Genomic DNA, 27491 nt, shown 5'->3' with positions numbered 1-27491 from the left:
AGCCATAAAAGTACAGAAATACACAATAAATATATAAAAAAAACACTAAATTCATACTATGTTAAAATTATTCTTTTAATAAACATTTTGACCAGTCAGAATATACATAGGGGTACTATTTTCACACATAGTAGAGTGAAAAGAAATAACTAACAACAAATAAGCAATCTACGGTAGTAGAGTTAAAAAGGATAGAAATCGATTGACTACAATCCAGTCACACGCAGGTAATAGTGTTACATTAATATGAAGTTTTATAAGGACTTCAAGTTCGAGAGATATTTTTTGACCAACACATCTCTCATTAGTTTTTCTGAAATCAGTAAAAGGACAGTTTATGAAAATAGGCAACAAATATAAGGGTTTTTCAAATGCTCTACATTAGAGAAAACAAGCATTGGCAAAGCCAAACAGGTTGACCTTTGAATGGTGAACGGAGAACTAATAATAGGATATCAACAATAATGCATCTCAGCATTGAAGAAGAAATATGTGAATGCCCCTAAACACAGTGTATGTTCGATGTATGTGCATTCTGCTTACTGTTACAACCAGTTTCGGCAAACAGGAACTGCAAAACATAATGATAACTAGTACCTACCAAGCACATACTTTCTGTGTATATGTAAAAATACATTTTAGATTAAAATAGGAAACAACAAAAAGCAGAAAGCGGTGTCCTCGGTCTCTCTTTGGACACACTATCACCTTTCTTAGAGCACCATATGGCACGCTGGGTGATACTGTAGTATCTCCCAGACAGCTGACCTGGCAGTGGCAGCAGCAGCATGTGAGCATAAGCAAGTGGGAAGAGTGGATGATGCAAGCAGTCTAAGAGACAGGATGACAAGAGCAGGGAAGCAAGTAAGGGTTGGATGACAAGGAAGAATGCGTGAAGGTTGAGGAGTGAAGGAGGTGGGGATGATGGGGAAAGCAAATGAGGAGAGGATGAGATCAGTGGTTGCCCAACACACTTACGAACATTTAATCCCTCTGGATTTTTCACATTTGACTACACTTTTTTTGGGACTTTTTACTGTGAGTAAATTCACCGTAAATTGTCTTAGTGTGCTAACTGCAAGTATCCGCTTTTTAAGATAAGACCGCTCCTGTGCGGCTAAAGTAAGAGGCTATGAGCTGGTTGCATGAGAACGCATGCTTGTGTGGGCTGCACTTGTGAGATTAAGTCTTAAACAGCCCGGTTTTTCTCACAGGTAGCCTTTCTCAAAAAGACTCTTCAGGGACTGATACTGAACTGGTGTAGGCTTAATAGTGTGAGTGAGCACTCATAATATAGGTCTGTAGTGCTTACTGAAGGTCTGTGGTGCGTACACTGTATTACACAATATACACGAAATCTGCCTTAATGTAGAGCGTTGTGCTATTTAGGACTACTGAGTCCAGTGAGGTGGCAATCTTGGGGTAAACATGACCCACATGTAGATTTACAGTCCCTAACATTACACATACACCTCTTATGGTACTTTAAGAATTTCCATATTTCCCTGGCTCTGATCATGACCAGATTCCAGGCCTTTGTTATCATACTGCGACCAGATAATTACTCTGCTTTTTAGCAGAAAGATCAAATGACTGCCTACAATGTAGAACCATTAGCAGTGCTTGACCCAATTCCTGGGAAAGGGTGGGAAGGAAATCTGCATCTGTTTATTAGCTTGTCATACTGTACCTGGGCAGGGCCAGAAACATCACTTTCTTCACCCTTGGTGGCTGTTGTGTAGATAACTCACAGGGATTTTAACTAAAAGTCCTTTCACTGCCACTGGGTGTTATCTTCTCATGGTATCAGAGGCATTCTTTGTATCCGTGAGCCACAGCTGATGTTGCAGTTCTTGAAGGAGGATGTTTTATGGAGTTGGCGGTCTCCAGCCTTTGTGCTCAGTGATGAAAACTATTTGGGTTACTGGAGCGATTGTTCCTTTAAGGAGAAGCTGTGTAGACTATGCTCAAGGGGTTTTCTCTTCACTGCCCTCGGGTTACTCTACGAGTTCCTTCTCGAGACTTGGTTCTAATTGTTAGGGTCCTGCAGCTTCCTCCCTTTGACCGGCTTGTTAGAGTAGACCTTACATGACATGGCGGTCCTGGGGTGATTTTTGTGGATATCACGGCTGCTTTAAGACAGAGACAATTTAACTCCTTCTCTTTCCGCACCTAATAATTAGTTCTGCCAAGGGCTGTGTGGGGGGAGAGCTTGAAGGAGGACAGGGGTTGGGGGACAGTGGAGAGTATAATGTTTTTTGAGATAATTCATGTTGTGTCCGTTTTGGATATGAGTCACCTCATATAGCAGGCGCTAGAACAAGGTGTGAAAATCTGAGTATTGCTGGTAAGTGGTGCACTATACAAGCGCCTGGTAGCCCAGGATTAGGGCTATATGTACTAAGATAAAAGTGGTTGCAAACTGCCACTCTGCTTTTTGTAATCAGCATCTTATTTTATGAACAGAAAGATGCACTAATAGGTGGGTTCACAAAATACCAAATCAAAGAGGGTCGCAAAATTACCTGCCTAGTCAAACAGATCAAAATTGTCACTTCCTCCCACTGACTAGCATGGCCACCGCTACCATCCCTGTGACTGCATTTGAAAAATACCAGTGAGAGTTTGCATTTGCCCCCAGGCCTGCTGCCTACTCCCCCTGAAGCTGCCTACTCCCCCTGAAGTTGCCAATCTGATGCTCAAAGGGATTCAAAGAAGACCCTTTCCTCTCTGCGAAACAGTTACCACTCCAGCTTGGGAGAGGTAACTTCTCAGTGTTTACAAACCATTAATACATATGGAATTGAATTGCAATTTGGAAGGTACACCCACAAAACGCACTTTCCACTTTCAGATACAATATCCATTTCTAAGAGTCCATAAAACTTTACTGACTCTATGATGTGTTTAGTACACGTCACAAAATATTTTAACAGTCACAAATCCTCTGATTTTGTGAATTGAACTGTTTGTGACTGCTAAACAGTTAGTACATCTGAACCTTCCAATTTGACCTGCAGCTTGGCTCCCTGCCCGAGGACGGGCTTGACATTGCACTTTCCCGCACTTTGGCTGTACCATCGGAAGGCTGACCAGCCGGGCTTCGCTCTGCCGGGCAGCTAGTGAACTACAGTTCCGAGCAGCCCTCAGGACATGAGACCCGTCACCGGAGCGCGCCAGGAGGCGCATAAAGCGGTGACCGGTGCAGAGTCCTTCGTGCTCTTCCAATTTGACCTGCAGCTTGGCTCCCTGCCCGAGGACGGGCTTGACATTGCACTTTCCCGCACTTTGGCTGTACCATCGGAAGGCTGACCGGCCAGGCTTTGCTCCGCCGGTCAGCTAGTGAACTACAGTCCCCAGCAGCCCTCAGGACACGAGACCCATCACCGGAGCACGCCAGGAGGCGCATAAAGCGGTGACCGGTCCATCGTCCCGCGAGGACCCGCGCCGGGCTAAGCCCGGGCAAAGGCCAGGCTGTTTTGTGGCCGTTCGGGGGCCGAGCTGGGCCCAGTCTCTAAAATCTATTCACGCCACCGCCTGCCCTCTCCATCTTATATAGTAAGATTGTTGTACACTTGACATCGTGTATCCGTTGCTATATGCCTATATTGCATCTACCATTAGGACCTGTTTCTTTATTGCCATACTCTACAAAGTCTATTATACCCAGCTGACATCTATAGGGCTTCCTCCCTGGGCGCCTCTGGGACTATATCCATCTGTGGAGTAACGGCGCTGGTGGGGTATTTACCAGGGGTTTGCATTGTCATCAGTTTAGGCCATCCTTTGGAAAAGCAAAGTAACTAAAAAACACCTTTAGCCCTTCGTCATAACCCTAATAACTACTTGTCTATTTCCCATGGCTGCTATCCCCGATAAAATTGTCCCGGCTGATGTAGGGGGAAATAGCAAAGGTACCCTGGATAATTATTTCAGAAAGCCTGCCCCCGACATAGAAAAGGACTGTGTACTGGCTGAACGTAGGGCAGAGCGTCGTCGCTATATTGAATCTATTAAAACCAGATCCCCTATGGTGTACCATCTCAGATTAACCCAGCGGGTGTAGGCTTGACAACAGGAAACGAGGACCCGTTATCTACGCAGGGTATCCCAATGCTTCTGCGAGATACGCCCCCCTCGTCGGCTGTCCTTAACAGTGTGGGTAAAAATAACACATTAACCCCTAGCGATAATAATACAGGCATAGAAGTCATATTCGACACTCCTCGGGTATTGGTGGGGAATTCGAAAAAGAAAGCTGGGAAGCGGGAGGTTTCCAAAATCTTTGGACCGCCACCAAATAGGAGACGGAGGAGGGGTGGTGTACCACAAAGATCTAAGAACAGCCACTCTGATTTTGGAAAGGGCAGAAAGGCTATGGTTACATCTGCACTTGCTACAAAGGCCACCTTAGTCATCGATTAAGGACAGGAGGTATCGCACGAAATCATACCACCTACAAATACCCCTACACTGACTGCACTTAGTCCCGGTTTAATAGCTACTTATAACAACATCCGATAGCACAAGTGGAAACCACAATCAAGAACTTGTCAGGCACCCTTATGATGATCGTAGATAGTTGTCCGGGGGATTTGGCCTTAATGTGGTTAGGGGACTTTAACTGTCCCTTATGTCCGAGGAGTCTACAGGGTGTGTGTGGCTGGGAAGATGAAAACTTAGGGGCGTCAAGCCACTTTGTCCATACAAAACTAGGGGACATGCTTAACAACTTATTAGTGGACCATTCTATGGTATTTATTAATGAGGCTTGTTCGGTGCCTAAAATATTTACATCTACCTTTAACGCTAGAGGGGCAAAATCAATTATTGATTTTACCTTACTTTCGTCACGCTATGCCCCACTAGTTACTAAATGGGAGACCCTCACAAGTGGCATCAGTGATCATTACCCCATCTCAGTTATCTTTAAGCTAAATCTGGATACGCCGCCCCCTAATATTCAAAGCAATTACGACCTTAATCCCATTCTTGGTCAGCGTAACGGATCTTGCATTAAATGGGAGAAGGTAATTCCATAGAGTTTCCTAAAAAATCTAGTGACCATTTCCCAAAAAGAAATGAATACGTGCTTGACTCTAGAGGTTGACGACGAACAAGTTTTGGACTCCTTCAATAAAATCTGCTGTTCAATTAAAAACCTCCTGACCAGAATCCCACGCAATATAGTCAAGAGAACCCCTGGGTGGTTTGATTCAAACTGCTCCAGGACACTGAGGGAACTTAAACAAGCACTGCATGCCACCCCGTCAGACAGAGCACAGGTACAAATGGCAAGGCGTAACTACTGTGTCGCCTTGGCTAGAAGAAAGAAAGATATAAAAGCTGAAGCTTGGGAAGCCCTCCATGTAGCAGCAATACAAAAGGACACAGTTGCCTTTTGGAAGGCTGTGAACGCTCCCTTTTACCAAGATGACCATGGCCCTCGTTTAGATAATGCCATTACGGCTCAGGAGTGGGTGTGTCATTTCCAAGCCCTTTATGGCACTCCGGTTCTGCCTATATCTTCCCCCAAAACAATAATAACTACGGAAGTTGTAGATTCCCCGGCCCCTTTAGACATTCAATTTAAACTAGAGGAGGTCTACAAAGCCCTAAGGGAATGCTCAGCCTCTAAAGCCCCAGGACCAGACTCTGTCCCTATTGGGTGTTTAAAACGTATCTAGACCTGTGGGTTCCTTTACTCACTAGAGTCTTGAATTGTATGGGCAAAAGAGGTATTATTCCAACATGGAAGTAGGCAATTCTGGTCCCGATTTATAAAAAGGGGAACAGGAATGATCCTGCCTGCTACGGCCCATCTCTCTGTTAGATGGCTTCATGAAGATGGCGGGCAGGGTCATTCTTGCTCGCATTCAGGACTGGCTAGAGGGACAGGAAGTGCTATCACCTTTCCAGTATGGGTTTAGGGGAGGGCGGGGGACAATTGAGCAGGGGCTAAATCTCTCCCTAACCATCTCTAAATACATACACGCAAGGAAAACCAACCTCTATGTGACATATGTGGACCTCAGTTCTGCATTTGATTGCGTTCTGCACGACAATCTCTGGCAGACTTTGAGGGACATTGGGTTGGACAATAAAATAATAGATTACATTAGAGAACTCTATGCTGAGGCGGGTGCAAGAGTAAGATACGGCCAGAGGGGGGAATACACTGAGCTTTTTAAGATTAATAGAGGGGTAAGGCAGGGCTGCATATTGGCTCCCCTGCTATTTAACCTCTATATCAATGGTGTGGGTTCTTGCGTAACACAACAATATTACGATTATCCTGTAATCAAAGGCAAACCCATCCCCATTCTACTCTATGCTGATGATGCTGTTATCCTTTCGCAGACTAAGGTGGGTCTACAGAAAGCCGTACAGACCTTCACTAACTTTATGACTACCAGAGGGTTACGAATAAATGTCCCGGAGACGTTTACCATGTCGTGCGGCCCAAACAAGCAAAGATCACCATGCCCAATTATCTTAGACCAAAGGAAGGTGGAGTTAGCCGACATCTTTTGTTATTTGGGGGTTCATTTCGATAGGCAAGGCATGTGGAAGTCTGCTGTGAATGCAAGGGCCATGGCATTTAATAGAGCAATTGGTGCTCTTATGAGCTTTGCTAAAAAAATAGGAAATAGGCCAGTCAGGGAGCTCCTTCAAATGTATAAATCGAAATGTGTGGCTATTGGGACCTATGGGGCGGGCATTTGGGGCTGGCAGCAAGTGGAGGCGATACAACGAAGTGAGAATAGGTTCCTTCGATTTATAACCGCCACACCGGGGAGTGCTCCTATATATGCCTTACATGCCGAAGTTGCTCTCATTTACATTACGGACATTATAAAACTTGCCCCTGTTTTACTTTGGCATAATGTATGGACCAACCCCGCCACAGATTTGAATAGATCTGTCATTGAGGACTGTTTGAGTTGCGATGGGATGAAAAATATTAAATGGCTTAGTTACATTAAGAACTTTGTCAGCGAGATTGGTCATCCTGAATATTTTACCGACCCAGCCTCACTGTAACACCTCTCGCGGTCCACACTTAAAAAGATGTTGCTGGAACATTTGGAATTGCAAAGGTGGAAGGGTGAAAGGAATAAAAAATCTGTCATGAGCCACGATGAAGTGACACCTCAGAGGGACCCTCAGTTGTATCTTGTAATAGACCACCCCCTCCAGCATCGTAGGCTCCTAACATACTTCCGCCTGGAAACCTTTTATAGACTTGTATCATTCCTGAATTGCAATGACTGGACGAGAGTAAAAAGGCGGTGTGTCCCTGTGATGACAGTTCATTCCAATCGAATATACACTGCACTCTTTTTTGCACGTTATATAGCCACTCTAGACGACAAATCTTAAAACCCCTCCTGTTATCTTGGGGCCTAAGGAAAGCAAGAGAAGCCTATAACAAACTTAGGTCCTTAGAAGATTGTTTTACCATCAGCATAGTGAGTTTTTACTTGAACACAATTGTAAGAGTGAGAAGGAGCATCGTCATGGAATAGTAAGAGCTAATTAAGTATTTTAACTATCTTGTAATCAAATTGATTGTATTGTTTTATCCTTTTTAACTATCTTTTATCAACTTTAAAAACTATCTAATTTTACTAATGTTTAATTCCGAATGAAAAGGTGGAATTTTAATTGTGATTTTTATGTGTATACTTTTATGAATTGTGAAATCAATTTGAATAAAGTCTTTTGAACTGAACTGACTGCTAAAAAGTTAGTACATCTGAACCTTGGTACCTTATGGTATAAAGCCACTCTGTGCACTTGAAACTCCACCTCTCAACGTGTTCATGCTCAAGTCACTTGAGTTACCTAGTGCCATAGATACTTGTGTAAGTAATAGCTACTACGACTGCCCAATAAACCGCCCGGAACATGGGGGAGTTGAACCAGTAAGTATACGACTTTCTATGCTGCATATCTTAGGAACAGCTGGAAAAAGAAATATAGTCCAACGATGAGAAACTTAATCAAAACACAATGTAAACCAAGACCAAACAACACCAAAGAAAAAGGAATAATGTAATTGCTTACATGTAACAGGAGGGAAAAAGTGCTCAGGTGATCACACATGTAATGTTTGTTAAAAACAAGGGGACCCCATACAGTAGAACCTGGGGTAACGAAATGCTTTTGAAAGAACAATGGTTCAAGATAGGCCTTAAGAGGTTCTTAGTGCGGAATAGAACAGAGAGCGAGTACTTAATAAGTCGCTAGGGAGCAAGGTAGTAGGTACTGGTAGGAGTTTTTATGTTTCTTTTTTCTCAAGGGTATACATAAATACTTATACTGTATTGCAGGTGCTCAAGTGAATAGTATGGTGCAGGACGTGACATAAGTGACCAGAGTGAACGGACTGTCACACAACAACAACAAGGATAAAAACACAACAATTATATACAGATAGAACGGGTGAAATTCCTTGGGTAGGTCGACGGCGTTTCGATCTATATAGCTTTAGATCATCATCAGGACAGATGAGCCTCCTGAAACTATAAGAATTCCAATTAAGATATGCTTCCTACATGTATGCTTAGCTGGCATTCCTACATGTGTGTTTTAAATTGCAGATAATTTTGTGCTCCCGGGAAAATAGAAATAAAACCATGCACATGTTCATATCTTTACACATGCGCATTTGGTGAAGACTGAAATTAAAATTAAATTGAAATAAGGAGGCATATAGTTTTACCTCAACTTAGTATGTGGCGCTTATTTAGTCAAAAGTTCCAACTGGCTCGTGGGGCAGGTTCAGAAACCGAGCTCCAGTAACATTCTCTGAATCCTCAGCAGAATCAGAAGGCTCGGAGGGTTCAGAAGGTCCTGGTACCTCCACTGGTGCAAATCCCCATTTTTTAGGGAGAGGCCAGTTGAGGCACACAGACCCTCCTCGGGGGAGAGGGAGAGGGAAGACACGGCCCAAACCCAGATACAACTTCCCCCCAGGAGAACGCCAGACCAGGAACAGGTTCTATCAATGGGGTTACCAATACTAGACATGGAACCAGCAACTAATACTAATCCTGAAACAATACCAATATTCAATCTGTCCCAACATCAATTAAATTTAACAGACATAGCCCTGCTTAGCAGAGGTTTATCTTTTGTAATTGCTGAAAAACCGAATTGGTTCAATATCCAAGCTGAAATCATGCAATTTTTCAGGAAAATAAGACTGCAAACTTTCTTTAAGAACCGTGAGGGTCCCAATAGGAATGACACTACAGGCTTACGCCCACCCTCCTCATTCCGTCCATCCAGTGGAACCATGCCACCAGAAGTGCTCACCTTTGAACACTTAGTACTACGCGATCTGGACAAAATAAAGGACAGCTACAGATTTACTCCTTACAACATCAGCAAGGAGGAAAGAAATAGCCTGATTAAACTCAAACAGAACAATGACATTGTCATTAAACCATGTGACAAGGGCGGCGGTATAGCCATCCAAGACCGCGCCTTATATGAAAATGAAATCTTACGCCAGATTAATAACAAAGATCACTATGAACAACTAAGAGGCAACCCCATTAAGAATATAAGTGAAACAATCCTCAGTGTCACCCAAGAGGCACTGGAATCAGGATTTCTGAGTAAGAATGAATTTCTATTCCTAAATAATAAAAACCCTCGCACCCCAGTGCTTTACACACTGCCCAAAGTTCACAAGGACACGGAACGACCCCCTGGAAGACCAATACTTTCAGGCTGTGGGTCAGTTGTAGAACCCCTGGGTAAATATATCGATTTTTTTTTATCCGAGACATGGTTCAAGACACTGCCACGTATGTTAAAGATACCACACACCTGATCAATCTAATTGAATCAAAGCCATTCCATCCCGATAGTGAGATCCTAGTGACTCTAGACATAGAGTCACTATACACCAACATCCCCCAGGACAAAGGAATTAACGTAATCAAAAAACATCTGAACAACCGTCCGGCACCTCATCAAGTCCCCACAGAATTTATAATAAACCTTCTAGAAATAGCCTTAACTAAAAACTATTTCTTATTCAAAGACACCTTCTATAGGCAGTGTAAGGGCACTTCCATGGGGGCGGTTTTTGCCCCCAATTTTGCGATTCTTTTCGTGGATGACATAGAAACTAATATCATCCTCAATAACACAAATCCCTTTCGCAATCAAATAAAGTCATGGCATCGATACATCGATGACGTCCTCATGATTTGGAGTGGTGATGAAGAATCACTAGAAAACTTCTGCAGATGGCTCAACACCCACCAAACAGACCTTAAATTCACCCACTCATACGATAAACACCAAATCGACTACCTAGATGTGACCATTAAATGCAAAGAAGAACAACTATACACCACACTGTTTCGTAAACCTACGGAACGCGACACCCTCCTACAATACCATAGTGCACACCCCAGGGCTCTGAGGGATGGATTGCCCTATGGGCAATTCTTGAGAATCAGGAGAAATTGCAAATATAAAACAGATTTCTTCACTGAAGCAGAAGTTCTCTGCAAAAAACTAACTACAAGAGGTTACCCTAGAAAATTGGTAAGAAGGGCCATGAAGAGGGCCTGGTATACACACAGGGAATATTTACTTGAACCTCACCCCAAGGAAACCAATCCTAAAATTACCTGTGTAACTACCTTTAATACAGCTAGCAACAAACTCACGAAAATGATAAAAAAACATTGGAATGTACTAGACCCTTTAGAGCTAAACACCGGGCTCCCGCTCTTTTCATTTAAAAGGGGTCGTAACTTGAAAGACCACCTAGTGAGAGCAGCTAGCAACCCAATCATTCATAACACAATCGAAACCAGATTGAATCTACCACGAATCCTAGGGCATTTCAAATGTAATAAGTGCATGGCATGCAAATTCACCACCAACACTAAAGTATTCGAGTATGGAAGCGTTAAGCACACTCTTAATTTTTTCACCAATTGCAATTCTAAAAATGTAATTTACAGTATTGAATGCCCATGCAAACTACTATACATCGGACAGACGACTCAACAAATAAAGACCAGAATATCCCAACACAGGAGTAGGATCCGATGTGAGGTGACAACGGCCCCATTGGTGGAGCACTACCTCGAACTGGGACACACTGAGAACGACATGAAGTGGCAGGTTATTGACAAACTGATGCCAAATGCCAGAGGAGGCAATCAACAAACAATACTAAATCGCTTGGAATGTAAATGGATATTCTACTGCAAAACAATTGAGAAAGGACTCAATTCACTTGATGAATGGAACATGTGTACCTGAATCACACCAAGCGAAGTTTTCTGTGAATCCATTAAGCCATGGTCTCTGTTTACTAACTGTCCAAGCTGCATCAGTACCTGCTTACATGTGTCAATTGAATGTTTTTTCCAAACTGTCTCAGCACCTTCTTATATGTGACAAGTTAATGGTTTTTCCAAGAAATGTGGTTAACAATGTCCATTTTAGATTAGCTCCTTAGCCTTTTACTTAGAATGTTGTGATTCTGGCCCATAACGATTAATATCGCCCCTCACTCTACTCCCATGACCAACAGTGATTCCTTTCACACACTAATTCTTTTTACGCATGAGCCCAGAGTAACCACTCTCCCCTAGCGCATGCTCGCAAAAGAATCCCTAACGCGCATGCTCCGTATGACACACTACCGTGTCTGCACGCGCATCTACCTTCACACGCTACTAATGGCGGATCGGGCGTTCACACAGAGTTGTGAGCTATCGCGGAAGAGGTACTCGGACCCCCTTCTCCTGCCACGACGTGTTGCCGAATTAAGTAAGTGTATGGCCGACAAACGGGCCACCGCTTGGCATTCTAATCTCTTTTAGCCACGCACTTACCCAATTGTTTTTTGTAGTTTCAGGCGCCCAAAATCCTTTACTACAAAAGCGACGAACGCGCTAAACGGAACCCCTCTGTATTAACTTGGGGTCTGTTCGTTTAACCCTTCAAGTGAGTAGCCTTGGCCTAACACAGCCCAGTAGTGACTACGAGCAATTTAAAGGTCCCAATTAATTTAATTTTTTGTTCTCTCTGTATAAGTTCAAGTAGGACCCTCGTCCAAGTAGACGTGACCGAGCGCTACTTGAGTCTCTTCATTGGAAGACCCTTTTTCTCTTTAAGTACAGTGTAAGTCAAAGTATATGTGGTTTTTCTCTAACCCGCCTTTTATTAACCAGCTCTATACTAATTTTAAACCCCCAGACCAACCCTAGAACTATGCTTCCCTAATTAAGGTTACCAAATCCATCGTATGCTCCAAATATATGTGGTTATTCTTTAGCCCGCCGTTTTATTAACTGGCCCTATATTAATAGATACTAATTTCAAACCCCAAGACCAACCCAAGAACTATGCTGCCCCAATCAAGGTTACAAAATACATCCCATGCTCACTACTATTCTCTATTACCTACAGATTCAAATGAGAACAGCAACACCCAATCCACTGTACTGCCAATTAATCAACCTTGCCTTAAAAAGCACCGGCAAGGTATAGTTTTAATTTAAATTAATTTAATTTGATTACTTTTGCATTAAATAAATTGTACCAAATAATGCATGCGCTCTTATACGTAACTTTTGACTAAATAAGCGCCACATACTAAGTTGAGGTAAAACTATATGCCTCCTTATTTCAATTTAATTTTAATTTCAGTCTTCACCAAATGCGCATGTGTAAAGATATGAACATGTGCATGGTTTTATTTCTATTTTCCCGGGAGCACAAAATTATCTGCAATTTAAAACACACATGTAGGAATGCCAGCTAAGCATACATGTAGGAAGCATATCTTAATTGGAATTCTTATAGTTTCAGGAGGCTCATCTGTCCTGATGATGATCTAAAGCTATATAGATCGAAACGCCGTCGACCTACCCAAGGAATTTGACCCGTTCTATCTGTATATAATTGTTGTGTTTTTATCCTTGTTGTTGTTGTGTGACAGTCCGTTCACTCTGATCACTTATGTCACGTCCTGCACCATACTATTCACTTGAGCACCTGCAATACAGTATAAGTATTTATGTATACCCTTGAGAAAAAATAAAAATAAAAACTCCTACCAGTACCTACTACCTTGCTCCCTAGCGACTTATTAAGTACTCGCTCTCTGTTCTATTCCGCACTAAGGACCTCTTAAGGCCTATCTTGAACCATTGTTCTTTCAAAAGCAGGTGATCACACATGCATAAAGTTCAGATAAAGTTTCTCCTTGTTAGACTATATTTATTGTTTTCCAACTATTTCTAAGACATACCACAATGAACCATTGACTAGTTACAGATATTTGTGTGGCAGCAAAATAATCAGTGAGAGCTTCCAGTCATAAGTGACACCCGTCCATCGCATACTCCCAAAGTTAGAAACTTAAGTTATTTTGATTACAGGTTTAATAAGAAGGCACAGAGAAGAGATTAAGTTTATCAGGCATTATAAATAGTTGTGCAATTCGAGGTCTTTTTATCCACAAAACTGCCTCGGGACATGTTTTTTCTCATGACTGCTAGTCAGCATAAAAGAATGATAGCTGCAGCATCAAGCAATTCATGCAGAAGGTCATCTGTTCAAGGTAGCATATGTCACTCTGATAACTGCTGGAAAGTAGAACACAAACACACACACATATACATATAAAGATAGATGTATTACTTACTGGCAGTAGCTAGTAGGTAGTTATAGTTAGGACCTAGTTTTCATAGGCAAAGCGTGTTTTGTTTTGCTAATCACTTTAGTGCCATTTGATAAATCGTCACAACATTTTCAAAACTAGTACGACAATCACTTCAACTGCTTTCTTTAAAAAGTTTCGGGGTGATTTCCTAAGCAGGCCAAGAAAAAGAAGGGGGTCCCAAAATGTGTTTTTCTCGTGCAATTTATATAGAGATTTTAGACACAACTACAGCCCGAACCGCTGAACGGAATTATACCAAATTTGGTAGAAAGCTAGATCTAGAAAGACCCCTTTTGAAAATTTATGTAAATCTGTTCAGCATTTTTGAAGTTATTAAAGAAAAAAGATTTACGTATATCTAGGAACACAAATCCTCTGCAGATCAGACAGATCTTAAAATGAGATCTGATTGGCTGCCAGCACTTCAACCTAGAAATGTTGGCAGCCATCTTGGGACTCCAACTCGTAGGGTCACAAGAAATAGGATTACAAAATAAGAGAAGGAGGATACCTTGATCCCCTAGGCCTGGGGACTCACAGTGACCACGCCAAGGGCCAAACACTTTTTCCCCCAACAAATCCACGGATGATCTCCAGAAAAATTATTTGTTTGGCCCTGAGTGGGTCAGGCCCCAGGGGATATATATTACATGATAGTATAGGGAGGGGGTGCACATGGCCCCCCTCTCAGGCCAATTTTGGCCCGAGGGATTCCAACCCCCATGGCCCGGTAGTTATGGCAAATGGAGAGGAGAGACGCGTGGGCCCCCCTCCCGGGAGGATTTCAGCCCATGGGAACAAATGCCCTTGGGCCCGGGCTTAGCAAAAAAGGGGTCGGGAAGGAACAGTGCCCACCGAGTACCCAAACCCCATGTCACATACGACCCTGGGGATCCCATCCCCCAGGGCATGGCCGTGCATTGAAAGGTATGGGGGGGGGACCGTGCGGCATACCTCCTGGAGCTACACCCGGGACACATTGGTTTCCCTGCCCACAACCGGGACTTAGTGGTTTCCCTGCCCACACTGGCATGGAAATGGAAACTGTGTTTGCTCTCGCTTGGGGGGAGCAATTTCAAAGCTCAAGCCACTGGAGAGCAAACACTAAGCCTGCTCCCAGTAGGCAGGAGCATGAAAAATTCTCCTGCCCGCTGGGAGTTGACTTTTCATCCGTTTCCCTACCCACACTGAAGCGGGCAGCGAAACAGATGAAAAAATTGCTCCCGCCCACAGTGAGCAGCATTTTTACCTGCTCCCTGTGGGCCGGAGCAATGCCAGCTCCTGCTGGAGGCAGAGAGCAAGCTGGGGCATCAGGGGCATTATGGCTCCCTTCGGGACCCCCAACAAAGATGCAGTTGGTGCCCTGGGTGGCCTTCAGAGCACCCACCCGTTATTGGCCAAGCCTCGGGGAGGGATGGAGTCCCCAGGGCCAACTTCCGCCCAGGGAGTCCCTGGTTGTCTGCCTTTGGGGGGACTGCCACAGAGCCTTGCCTGGTCATGCCAGGCCCTGCGGCCAAGCCCCCGCCACGCACAGCCAACATACAGGGCGCAGGATTGACTTTATGCGGGGTTGGCCACAGGGCCTGGCCCTAACCATGTGTGATGGCGGTTGGATTAAAGTATGGTAATTAAATACTACTTTATGTTAAAAACCCTAGAGATTCAGTGAAAAAAAACAAAGGTTACATGGACATTGTAGTTAGCAAGAAGCATTGAGAAGCAGTAGAATTTTGCAGAGAAAACTAAAGGTTATAGGGATGTTTTAGTTAGGAAACAGATTTTTTTTAAACTGAGAAAGTCACACAAAATAATATATATATATTACACACTTCATAAAAGGGTGTTCACAAGACACTCTTATGACTTCAGTATTGAAGTCACCCCTCACACTGCTCAGACAGTTTTTAGGTCGAGCCTAGTGCAGCGCGCATGCGCTGCTCTAGGAGAAGGCCTCTTGGAATCACTTCAGACTTTCTGCAAACTCGTGCGTGTGGTGTTCGATTTTCCACACATGCTATTGGCCTTTGTATGTGGCTTTCAAAAATGAAACCACGTAATTGGCCAAAGGCGAGTGCATGACCCACCTTTTCTGAAAATGTTTACTTCCACAGCGATTAGCTGTTGGGAGCGAGCAGCGACGCGCAGCATGCCATCTGTTGTGGGTCATGTTTCATTTCAAGACCTTGCGCTTTCCTTACAAGGCGCATCCCCTCCACCCTGGCCAAGGGACAGACCTCACCGCCAAAAGAGTGCGCACTTCTTTTCCAGCACTCGCATTCATGACAAAAAGATACTAACAATGCCCGTCCCCTCCACCCCGGTCATGGGACAGACCCCACCGACACAAGAGTGCGCGCTTCTTTTTCCAGCACTCGCATTTCATCTATGTCAGCACTCTCCTCCTGACCGTTATCTTTGTATTAGTATGGTATTGTGAAGACATTTGCTGCACTCTGTAGTAGGCCTCTATAGTTGCCTCTTTATCGGTACCATCTTAAAAATGTACCGCACCTTTTAACATTAGCGTTTTTTCATCACCATGGTGCGCACTTCCTTTCACACATCTGAGCAGCTGTGGTGTGTATTACCTTTGACATCTCTGCATAGTGCACAGTTGTGGTGCGTATTTTATTTCCCAACATTGCTTTTGGTACTTACTCGATTCAGGGACGTAACTCAGGCCCTTGCTGGGGCTTAGTTTGAGGCGGTGTCTGCCGATGCGCACTTAATTATTAGCACTTGCTTTTTGTACGTGCTTGCTGGCACCGGCTGCTATATAATGCCTCTGCTTAGCTGTGGTGCATGCTACCTTTCACACCTCTGCGGAGCTGTGGTGCGTCCTACCTTTGACATCTCTGCACAGTGCACAGTGCATGCTTCCTTTCCCCCCATTGCACAGTACACAGATGTGGCAAGTGCTTCCTTTCACTCATGAGAAAAACTCCCTCGTGACCTTTAAACTATTCTCTGAGGGTACAACCTCTGACTTTCAGGCAACAACACGTCACAATGTTCTCACTTTTTTGCATTTATTTTTTATTTAAATTATTTTTTCTTTCATTTGATTTCTTTTTTCTTATTGCAACATTATAAAAAAGATCATTTTCTCATTTCAAAAATCATTTGTTTTCATCTGAATACATATTTCTAAACACAATTCTGCAATTACAACATATTAATAACTCATATTCCAGGTAGAGAACACCCTAATCACAGCCATTCATTCACACTCATCCCCATGCACAACTTAATTTACTCAAAATCACAAGACAGTCTAATTTCTTTGTCTGTTGTCCGACATGAACCCCAATGGGTAAGGTTTTACAAGGATTTGGCCAACGCGTTTCGGTGACAAGAAACAGCAATGAAGACCACCTTCATTAGGACCCTCCAAATAAATCAACTGTTCTCTACAACCTGGAGTATTAATCTGAAAAATATATGTGAAAACATGTTACTCTCACGCCCTCTACTCATATAAACAATTTTTATGAAAACAGATATTGTATGGACCGACATCACACCTCACACTCTCTTAACCATAAACAATGCACACTCTTAAGTTCACCTTATATCCCATGGATGTGATAAATGTTCCATTTTGCATAAATTGAGTAAAAAAACATACAGCAAGTCTATAACCCTCTAAGTTTTTGACTCAGGTCCATTATTTCAGATTTAATTGTGATGGACCTTTGTACTTCTTATAGTTAAAAGATCTATCTTAACTTACAACATCAAATTTCTTTAAGCCTTCTTTTTTAAACAAATTTTCTGGAGACAGGAACAAGGAGTGTATCACAGTCTTGTTTCTTATGTCATCTAAAAGAAATGGAGCAGAGCGTACAAGGCTTTTGTCAAGGAGAGTTCACTAAATCATGAATTATTAATTTATTTTCTGTTACCTTTTATCTCTACATACAAACGCAGGGAGACTTCTATTTTATGTACTTTCTCGTGGTTGACTTCACACTATATCCTAAAAACAAAATGGGTGCCATTTTATGTCACAGTTATTTATTATGATTTTAGCCCTGTTACATTATCCGTTCTCTACCTGGAATATGAGTTATTAATATGTTGTAATTGCAGAATTGTGTTTAGAAATATGTATACAAATGAAAACAAATGATTTTTGAAATGAGAAAATTATCTTTTTTTATAATGTTGCAATACGAAAAAAAGAAATCAAATGAAAGAAAAAATAATTTAAATAAAAAATAAATGCAATGCTGGTTCTTTCCCCTCTTCTCCCTGACCTAAAAGTAAACCCTAGAGGGGGTCCCCTATAATAGCTACATGGAGTGCTTCCTTTCACCCCACTGCACAGTAGTGCACATGCTTCCTTTCACAACACCACTGCACAGTGCAGATATGTGGTGTGTGCCTCCTTTCACCCCAGTGCACAGCTGTGGTGCATGCTTCCTTTCACCTTATTGCACATTGCACAGCTGTGGTGTGTGCATTCTTTCACCCCACTGCACAGTGCACAGCTGTGGTGGTGCGTGTTTCCTTCACCCCACTGCGCGTGCCCCCTCCATCACACCCACGTGGTTCTCTCATTTTCTATTTGATAAACAAATTTCACACACAGATGCCCAGGTTTCCGATGTTAGCATTTGTGAACTCACTGGACCTCGCAACTTTTCTTACAAGGCGCGTCCCCTCCACCCCGGCCGAGGGACAGACCCCACCGTCAGAAGAGGGATTATAAAGCGGCCTGACAGAAGCGCCAAGGCGCTGGACCTTGCAGCTTTCCTTACAAGTCGCGTCCTCTCCCCGTCGGCCGAGGGACAAACTCCTCCGCCACAAGCTGCTGTGATAGTATGATAATATTATTAATTTGTATTATTCCTAGCAACTTTGGCATTGACATTATTGCCCTTTATTACACTATTTGTTAGTTTTTACATCATCAGCAGCAACATTTGTGCCCCTGTGCCGCCTGGAAAGAAAGCACACCAGCGCCACCACTGTAACAGGAGGCAGACCCACCACCACTCCCACACTTCCAACACACGGCTCTACAGTAAACAGTCTGTGTATTGTTTCTTATCACTGCAATTTATCTCCCTTCCCTGTCTCTTCACCCGCCCCCTTCACCCTTCCCCTCTCTCCCTCCCACTGTCTCCTCGCCGAGATTGGTGCAACAGACGTAAGTGTTTGGGTTCTGTTAATCTGAAAGGAACGTTAATAACCTCAACAGGCCCATGCTGCCACCATTATTTTATTTTTGAGCTACATTGATTATATTGATATGCCAAAACCATCCAAACATCCAACAAGGTGTCTAGTATACAAAATAAAGGACACGGAGCATTAAAAGATGTTTTGTTCTTGGGAATATTGTTAAATAAAGAGTTTTCCGTGGGAGGCCTGCACACCGGACAGTTCATAAGCACCAGTTCAGCTACACACCATTGGCATAACTCATCACCACAACATCACTCAGCATCACTCAGTACCACCTATGTATCATTCAGTATCATATAAGCATCACCTCAGAACCAGCACCCCCCCACTTCAGCATCATCTCAATATAATTCCGGATCACCTCCGCCACTACTCACAACCACCTCAGCATCACTCCACACCACTTCAGTTCGGCATAAAATTTGACATCTATTAATTCTCCACAAATAACTCTCCATTACTCCTATCTAATTAAAATACTATTTCACAACATCCACCCTTCCGTTGTTTATATCCCACACCTAGCAATAAAAACTAGAACTAAAATGAATTACAACAAGCAAGCAAAAATTGACAGAATTGCATAAACAAACTAGAATACATTGTTTGTATTAATTTTGGTTTTAAGTAAAATACTTCAGTTGTATATAATGTTTTTCGGTTAGATATAAGGTGACAGACATAGTTATAACTTTTTTTATTATAACTTATACATTTTCAACATGCTGCACAACATTCACAATCCTCTACAACATATATTAAAAATGTAAACAAAGCTAATAGCTCTGTCTAAACACTTATAATGCCCCAAATACTAGACCTATTGGCTATACCAATGCTTGTTTTTTTTGTCTCAAACACCTTCCCTCTGCCCCCAAGTGAGAGGCGTCCTTTTTCAGTGCCCTTAGTGAGGGAGACAAAGGTTGCAAGTGACTGATCCTTTTGTATAAAACAGTGGGCCCTCTCATGAGGTGGCCCGTTAGTCATTTCAGGGTCACCTCGTTAACATGTGGATGACATTACTAGTGACATCACAGACAAATCTGGTGGGCATGAGAGTTGCCAGAAGCTGTCTGCATTTTTCTACTAGCCTCAGAAAACTTCTAAACAGCATCCATCGGTTTGCTGGGACGCAGACATACACCTCTGCATACCAGAAAGGAGCCAGGATGATCCACGATATTTTTGTAGCCCAAAAAAATCCTAACAGCATCTGGCTGCCCACTGGGGCACAGAAATGTTCATGTGTGCTATGGTCACCTTGAACCATAGGGCCCCACTCATTTTTTTTAACATTAAACACATGGAGAACACCTGGGTGGTTTGGCTTGCGAAGACGTCAGTATTAACCAGAATTCCCTGAACAAGTCAAATATTGGTTCAAAAACCTATTTCCTCATATTCCGGTGATAGAACATTCTGGAATGTGTGAGGAACAACAAAACTCCCCTCATCGAGTGTTCCCATGCGTCATAAAAAATAACAGTTCCTCCCCACGTAGAGGGGGCATCCGGTCGTCTTTCACTTCGGGACCCAACGAGGGGGTATAGTTGTTATGAAAGAGCAATGGTTTTGAAATAACCCATCACAAAATAAAGGGAATGGGGGGGGGGGCTTCTGTTGATGATGGCAAAGTTTTAATGTGACCAATAATTGTAGTATTGTTCATTGTATGTATTTAGTATCTGAAAAAACATATACAAAAATAACAGTTCCTCAAATATGCTGGTGAACCTATTGTAAATGGCAGAATCATGCAAATTATGTGAACAAATGAAGTCAATATAGAGTCAATATAGCATTGGGAGCTTTACCTTACCTGCCGTGAGGGGAACGGCTGAGAGCAACGTCGGGTCCCGCACACCAGCGCCAGTATCCACGCCGTGAGGGAAACGGCAATCAAAGCAGCGGGTCCTGCAGTTTAGCGCCAGTACCACAGTCGCCGCGAGGGCTGGGACTTCAATCCCCAGGTGCCCCGGCGGCTGTGGCGCGAAAGTGACGACAGCTGAGCGCCCGGAGGCGCGTAAAGGGAGAGGAGCGGCGAGCGCTCCCTGGAAGCATTGGGAGCTTTACCTTACCTGCCGTGAGGGGAACGGCTGAGAGCAACGTTGGGTCCCGCACACCAGCGCCAGTATCCACGCCGTGAGGGAAACGGCAATCAAAGCAGCGGGTCCTGCAGTTTACCGCCAGTACCACAGTCGCCGCGAGGGCTGGGACTTCAATCCCCAGGTGCCCCGGCGGCTGTGGCGCGAAAGTGACGACAGCTGAGTGCCCGGAGGCGCGTAAAGGGAGAGGAGCGGCGAGCGCTCCCTGGAAGCATTGGGAGCTTTACCTTACCTGCCGTGAGGGGAACGGCTGAGAGCAACGTCGGGTCCCGCACACCAGCGCCAGTATCCACGCCGTGAGGGAAACGGCAATCAAAGCAGCGGGTCCTGCAGTTTAGCGCCAGTACCACAGTCGCCGCGAGGGCTGGGACTTCAATCCCCAGGTGCCCCGGCGGCTGTGGCGCGAAAGTGACGACAGCTGAGTGCCCGGAGGCGCGTAAAGGGAGAGGAGCGGCGAGCGCTCCCTGGAAGCATTGGGAGCTTTACCTTACCTGCCGTGAGGGGAACGGCTGAGAGCAACGTCGGGTCCCGCACACCAGCGCCAGTATCCACGCCGTGAGGGACGGCAATCAAAGCAGCGGGTCCTGCAGTTTAGCGCCAGTACCACAGTCGCCGCGAGGGCTGGGACTTCAATCCCCAGGTGCCCCGGCGGCTGTGGCGCGAAAGTGACGACAGCTGAGCGCCCGGAGGCGCGTAAAGGGAGAGGAACGCCTCTCGCCCCGCGAGTCGCGCGCGGGAGAAGCCCGGGACAAGGGCGGGCCCTCTGTGGCCCTCAGAGGCCGGAGGAGGCTGGGCTGGGCCCGAGGTCCTGGCCAAAGTTCTGTGTAAGTACATTCCTTCTTACAACTATTAGTAGCCCGAAACTGTTTGATGGCTACCGCTGCTGTTATTATTGCCACTACGGGCTCAGAGACACCTGGGAGTACTTTAAACAGAACTATGGATGATTATTTCCCCAAGGTTGCTCTAGATGGTACTAAAGAACTGTCACTTGCCGAGAAGCGGGCGGATAGGCGCCGCTCTATAGAACGCATCAAAAACAGGACACTGTCTGAGCCCATCTATTCTGTCACCTTGGACAACGATATAAATATCATTCCTATTGATAATGTATCTCCAACCGCTAGTGTGCCTCTATTGCTTAAAGAATGTTTAGCACCCGCCATCTCACCAACACAATCTTTGGCTGAGTCACAAAATGAGGGTTCAGCTTTCCCTAGTACACCTAATCCCGTGGCTACTTTGATTTCACCCACAATTAGGCCGGGAAAGGTAGTAAGAGGGAAACCTCAGAAGGCATTGGCGAACAAGGTACACGGGCCCCCACCCTCTAAAAAGAGACGGACAAAAATGGACACAAGTAAGTCCAAGTTTAGCTTTTCGGATTTTGGTAAGAAGTCCAGTCTCACCTCTACCGTGACCATGGGAAAGTCTATTGATGAACAAACAACGGTAACTGTCACATCTCCGTCAAAATCCATAGTACCTACTTCCCCATCAACCACACTGCCTGACATCATCCACTCTCCAATGGAAGAAGGTTCACAGACAATCTTCCCGAAGAACCTACTGGACAATATTGAATTGATTGTACGAACCTATATGTTGGCTTTATCTGACAGATTAAAGGGAGTGGAATCAAGGTTGGGGAGGATTGAGTTGGACTTGGTAGCTCTTGGGCAATTGGGAAGACCAGCCAGCTCCCAGAACGTAATACAGCCCCAAAAAGCTCCACACACAACGTGCGCTACCCCTGTCGAACGAGCAGCTGCCAAAACTACTAATTCTACTACTGATAGCAACATAGTAGTGGCTAATGCAGCTGCCCCTAGCCACCCAAAAACAGGTGCCCATTCTGTTAGTAAAGTATCCAAGAATACTGACCCAAAACAAATACAAACTACCAAGAGTAGATCCACTATAACACCAAATTCGATGAACACCCTAGTTAACATTCAACCTAGGGAACCAACCATTCTCCCAAACTGTTTGCCCAGAATTGAAGAGAAAGAGGTTGGTCACGTAAGAGGGGGTCAGGGAAGGTTACCACCTACAGAACTCCCACCGGAGGCACTACCATATGTAGTAGTGCTTACCGGGGTTCCTGAGTTGACAAGTGGAAGGCGGGAAGGTTACTTTCAGTTAAAGAACAAGATCATGCACTGGTTGTCATTGTACAGACCCAAAGCCAACTATGTAAATGGCGAAATAGTTCATGTGCGTCGTCTGTCATGGCTGGGTGGCAGAACAAAGGATATAGGGGGTGACATTGTAGTTGTAAATTTCAGGGATAAGAAGGCGGTCCAATATATTTTGAATTGGCCCTATGGTAACGAAAACAACTGTATAGTGCCACGCCCATTGACCTACTTCTATCCAAGATCAACTGTCTTCCCCCCCCCAACATGTAACTAGCTTCATTCCCTTTAATACACAACCCTTAAATATGGAAGTAGCTAGGAACCCTGCGTATTTACATCATCCTGTTCCACCCCCTTTAATCCACGGGTGGAACACTGTACCACCTAACCACAACCTAAGAGGGAATGGCAATATGTCCAATTTCATCCGATTTACTCCCTTGGAACTAACGAATAGGTTTGAGGCATTCGGTAGCTTAGAAGAGTGTGATTGATGTTTAAAGAGCACGGAGGACAATAGGGGTACTGCAAATGTTTCTTGTACATGGGAGTGCACTGAGAAAAATGGTTCAAGTTGTTTGAAGCCAGGTTCACACACTGTCGTCGTTTGTAAAGAAACAACTGAAAATAGATTGACTGTTACATCGCCTGTGGCGTCTTCTGGGATAAATGAGGACCTATTCCTGCTACCATTTGTCCCGAGTAAAATAAGCAGTGACTCTGGGGGGATTGAAAATGTGTCATGCACTCTGGGACTTAACCGCCGAAAAGAAGGTGATAGTAGATCTAAGGAGGACACATGCTCAGTTGCTATGGGTCCAGATGAAGTGACTAGAAGCCAAATATTAGCTACACCCGTTGTGCCCTATGACACGAATGAGGGATCCTCCCTATTTACATTAGTCTCATGGAACACTGCGGGGGTGCGTGCAAAATTGAATGATCCCGACTGGAATGCTTACATAAACACATTTGACATCTGTGTGCTGCAGGAAACTTGGGCTACAGCACAACTACACAGGGTTGGCTATAAAACTTACCAAATAGAGGCTGTCCCTTCCCTGAGAGGTCGTGCATCTGGAGGCCTCTTAGTATGGGTCAATGTTTCCATTAAATTAGTTATCAAAATGATTAACACCGACTCCTTAGACATTCTTTGTCTAGAAATAACAACAGTGGATAATAGGGCGTTCTACCTATTTAATGTTTACAACAGCCCCCAACCTTCCCATAAGGAATCTATGTGTATAGGGAAGTTGGAGTCTCTCATGGATTCACTAAAATCAGAGTCAGGGGTTATTCTATGTGGAGACTTGAACTGTAATTTTGAACCAATCTCAGGGATAGCCACATTGTTTGAGGAGGAGGATAACGCCAATGCAATACCTGCCCTGAATGAGGATTGTACGGTTGCCGGTACAGCATTGGCGCTACAAATTACACGGTCCCTGACCTCACATGGTCTGAGAGCATGCAATGGCCGTATGCCCTCAGACAACCCTAAAGCCCATACATTCAAGAGAGGCGATTATGGGAGTAAAATAGACTATGTTATTGTCTCCCTCAACCTCTGGCCCTTTACAGTGGACCTAAAGGTCAAAGAAAGATACGAAAGTGACCACTACCCTTTAGAGATGAGCTTTCTCCTAAGCATGGTTAGTGAACATGACAACATGGAGAGAGGCCATTGTACAGCAGCCACAGCCATTGCTGATAACATTGTTCTTAGCAATAACCGTAGGGCAGTTAAATGGGCTTTTGTCCTAGAAAAAGAGGATTTACTAGCTAATATCTATTGCATCTTTGCAGATACCCTGGACCAATATTGTCCCCATAGCTGCACTCCTAAAGAATTTGTTGACTTACACAAAACCCTTTTCAGCCAATTATTAGAAATCCTCACTAAGAAACCAAAAAGAGGTGCAGGTAGGACTAATGCAAAATCTGTAGGCAAACCTTGGTATAACAAGGAATGCCGTCTTGCCAAAACTGCATTGATTAACGCTGTTAAAGGGGAAAGTTCGTTAATAGTTAGAGAGAAAAGAAAGGCTTATAACAAAGTAATATTAAGAGCCAAATCCTCATGGGATGAGGAGTTGTGGCTCAATATGTTAATAGCCGCGAGAAACAAGGACCAGAAGCATTTCTGGGAATTGGCAGCTAAGGAAAATAATCAAGAGAAAGGCTCCAGGGAGGTCTACTTAGATGAGGATACTTGGGTTAAGCACTTTTCATCCTTGTATGCAGCTAAAACTTCGATCGAGGTAACTAATGATGCACCCCTGCTTATACTATCAGCTAATAGTTCCCAGGTAGTGTTTACCTTAAAAGAAACAGTGGCAGCAATCACTTCAATTAAGAAAGGGAAGGCTCCAGGGCTTGATAGAATCCCTGGCGACCTGTATTTGTATAATATCGAGATTTGGGCACCCTATTTAAATCATTTATTTAACATAGTAGCGGCTAGTGAGCGCATTCCGGATACTTGGAATGGCGCAGAAATCATCACTATTTTTAAAAAAGGGGATCGTGGTGATCCAGCAAATTACCGCCCCATCAGCCTTTTAGATATTACGCAAAAAATATATGCTAGGCACATTCTAAATAGAATAAATTCATGGTTAGAGGAGGAGTCAATTTTATCTAAATACCAGGCGGGATTCCGAAGCAAAACAAGTACTATTGATCAAGTATTTAGGCTATGCTGCTTGTATTGGAAGTATGTCATCATCCGCAAAGGTCACTTGTATGTGACCTTTGTCGACCTGCGAGCAGCATTCGATCTTATTCCACGAGACCTACTTTGGGAAACCCTGAATAGGCAAGGGCTGCCAGGCGACCTCCTAAAACTTGTAATAGGATTGCATCGGGAGAATTACGCTAAGGTTAGATGGGGCCCAAATGGAGAACTCACAGACCCGATCCCGATAAAAAGGGGAGTACGACAGGGCTGTGTTCTGGCCCCTACTTTATTCTCCCTATATGTAAATGATATTGCAACCTACATGGAAAATTGCGATAATGATTCTCCTCGACTGGGAGGGGAACGAGTTGCGTCCCTCCTTTTCGCGGATGATACAATCCTAATATCGCAAACGCCACGTGGACTACAGATCTTATTAGATAGGTTCCAACAGTACTGTATCAATAAAGGACTAGAAATTAATATAAAAAAAACAAAATATATGGCACTGAACCCGCATAAAACTTTTAAAAAGAACTTAATGTTAAATTACGAGCACAGCTTCACCTATCTGGGGGTCTTGATGGACTCTGCAATGGGATGGGGTCCGCAACTGGAAAAATCTAAATTGGTGTTTAAACAAAACTGCTTCCCCATAACACAGAGATACAATAAAAGTGTGAATAAAGCAGTAACTCCAGGAATAGAGCTCTTCAGATATAAGGTACAGTCTGCCTCCTTGTATGGGGCAGAAATTTGGGGACCAGTATGTAAAAAATCCTTTGAAGTATTGGAAAATAAATTTGTCAGGGGTTTATTAAAAGTTCCAACCAACACTCCCCTGATACCATTATACCTAGACCTTAACATTAAACACACAGACCAGCACGCTGTGCTGAGACCATTGCTGATGTGGGTCAGATTATGGACAACTGTGGAACTGTCTGACTATAGAAATGGGATGAAGGAAGTACTAGAGCTGGATAGAGACAATAAGATCTTTTGGTTTAAGCATGTAAAAAGATGGCTTACCAAGCTCGGATTATCACACTTCTGGAACGAGCCTGAATCTCTTAACCTAAATTCCAAAAAAATCATTAAATTAAGCTTCTGGTCACTAGTGAATCATGAATCTGTGTATTCAAGAACCCATGGCCCCCTTACTGAAAAATTTCTTATGGCAAAAAATGAGGCTCTATTCGAACAATTTCTAGACGAAATCCAACCCCCACTGGCAAAATCTCTATATCTAAAATTTAGGTATGGAACGTTGAGAATAAAAGTAACTGAGAAAAGTTGGGGGAAGAATGACAAAGAACATTGTACCCTGTGCACTAATAACCAAAGGGAGGACATTTTCCACATATTGTTTTTCTGCCCTAGCTATGATAAAGCCAGGAAAAAGTGGATAGTCCCCTTGTGCCTCAACATTGGCTCTACTTCCCATAGGGAAGCTGGCAGAATTCTAAGTACAGACACCAGCCAAGTAATTGTGTTCGGTATTAGCAAATTTTTATTGTCCACTTACTTTGTCAGAAGGAAACTATCTCTTTCCTTCTAAATTAAGAAAGTTGTACTTGTACTCCCCGGAACCATGAACTAAGCCAATGCATTGTATATTAATCCGGGTTGTAACTCAAACTAATGTTTAATGT

General features: G+C 43.8%; 1 protein-coding gene across 3 annotated transcripts in view; it reads right to left on the bottom strand.

Moving 5' to 3' along the window:
* POLG (DNA polymerase gamma, catalytic subunit) overlaps positions 1-27491 on the bottom strand; it is a 796646-nt gene that overhangs the window by 676596 nt on the left and 92559 nt on the right. The window lies entirely within an intron of this gene.

The sequence above is a fragment of the Lissotriton vulgaris genome, chromosome 2_1 (genome assembly GCF_964263255.1).
Source record: "Lissotriton vulgaris chromosome 2_1, aLisVul1.2, whole genome shotgun sequence".
NCBI classification, from domain to species: Eukaryota; Metazoa; Chordata; class Amphibia; order Caudata; family Salamandridae; genus Lissotriton; species Lissotriton vulgaris.
This window is presented reverse-complemented; position numbering and strand designations above follow the sequence as displayed.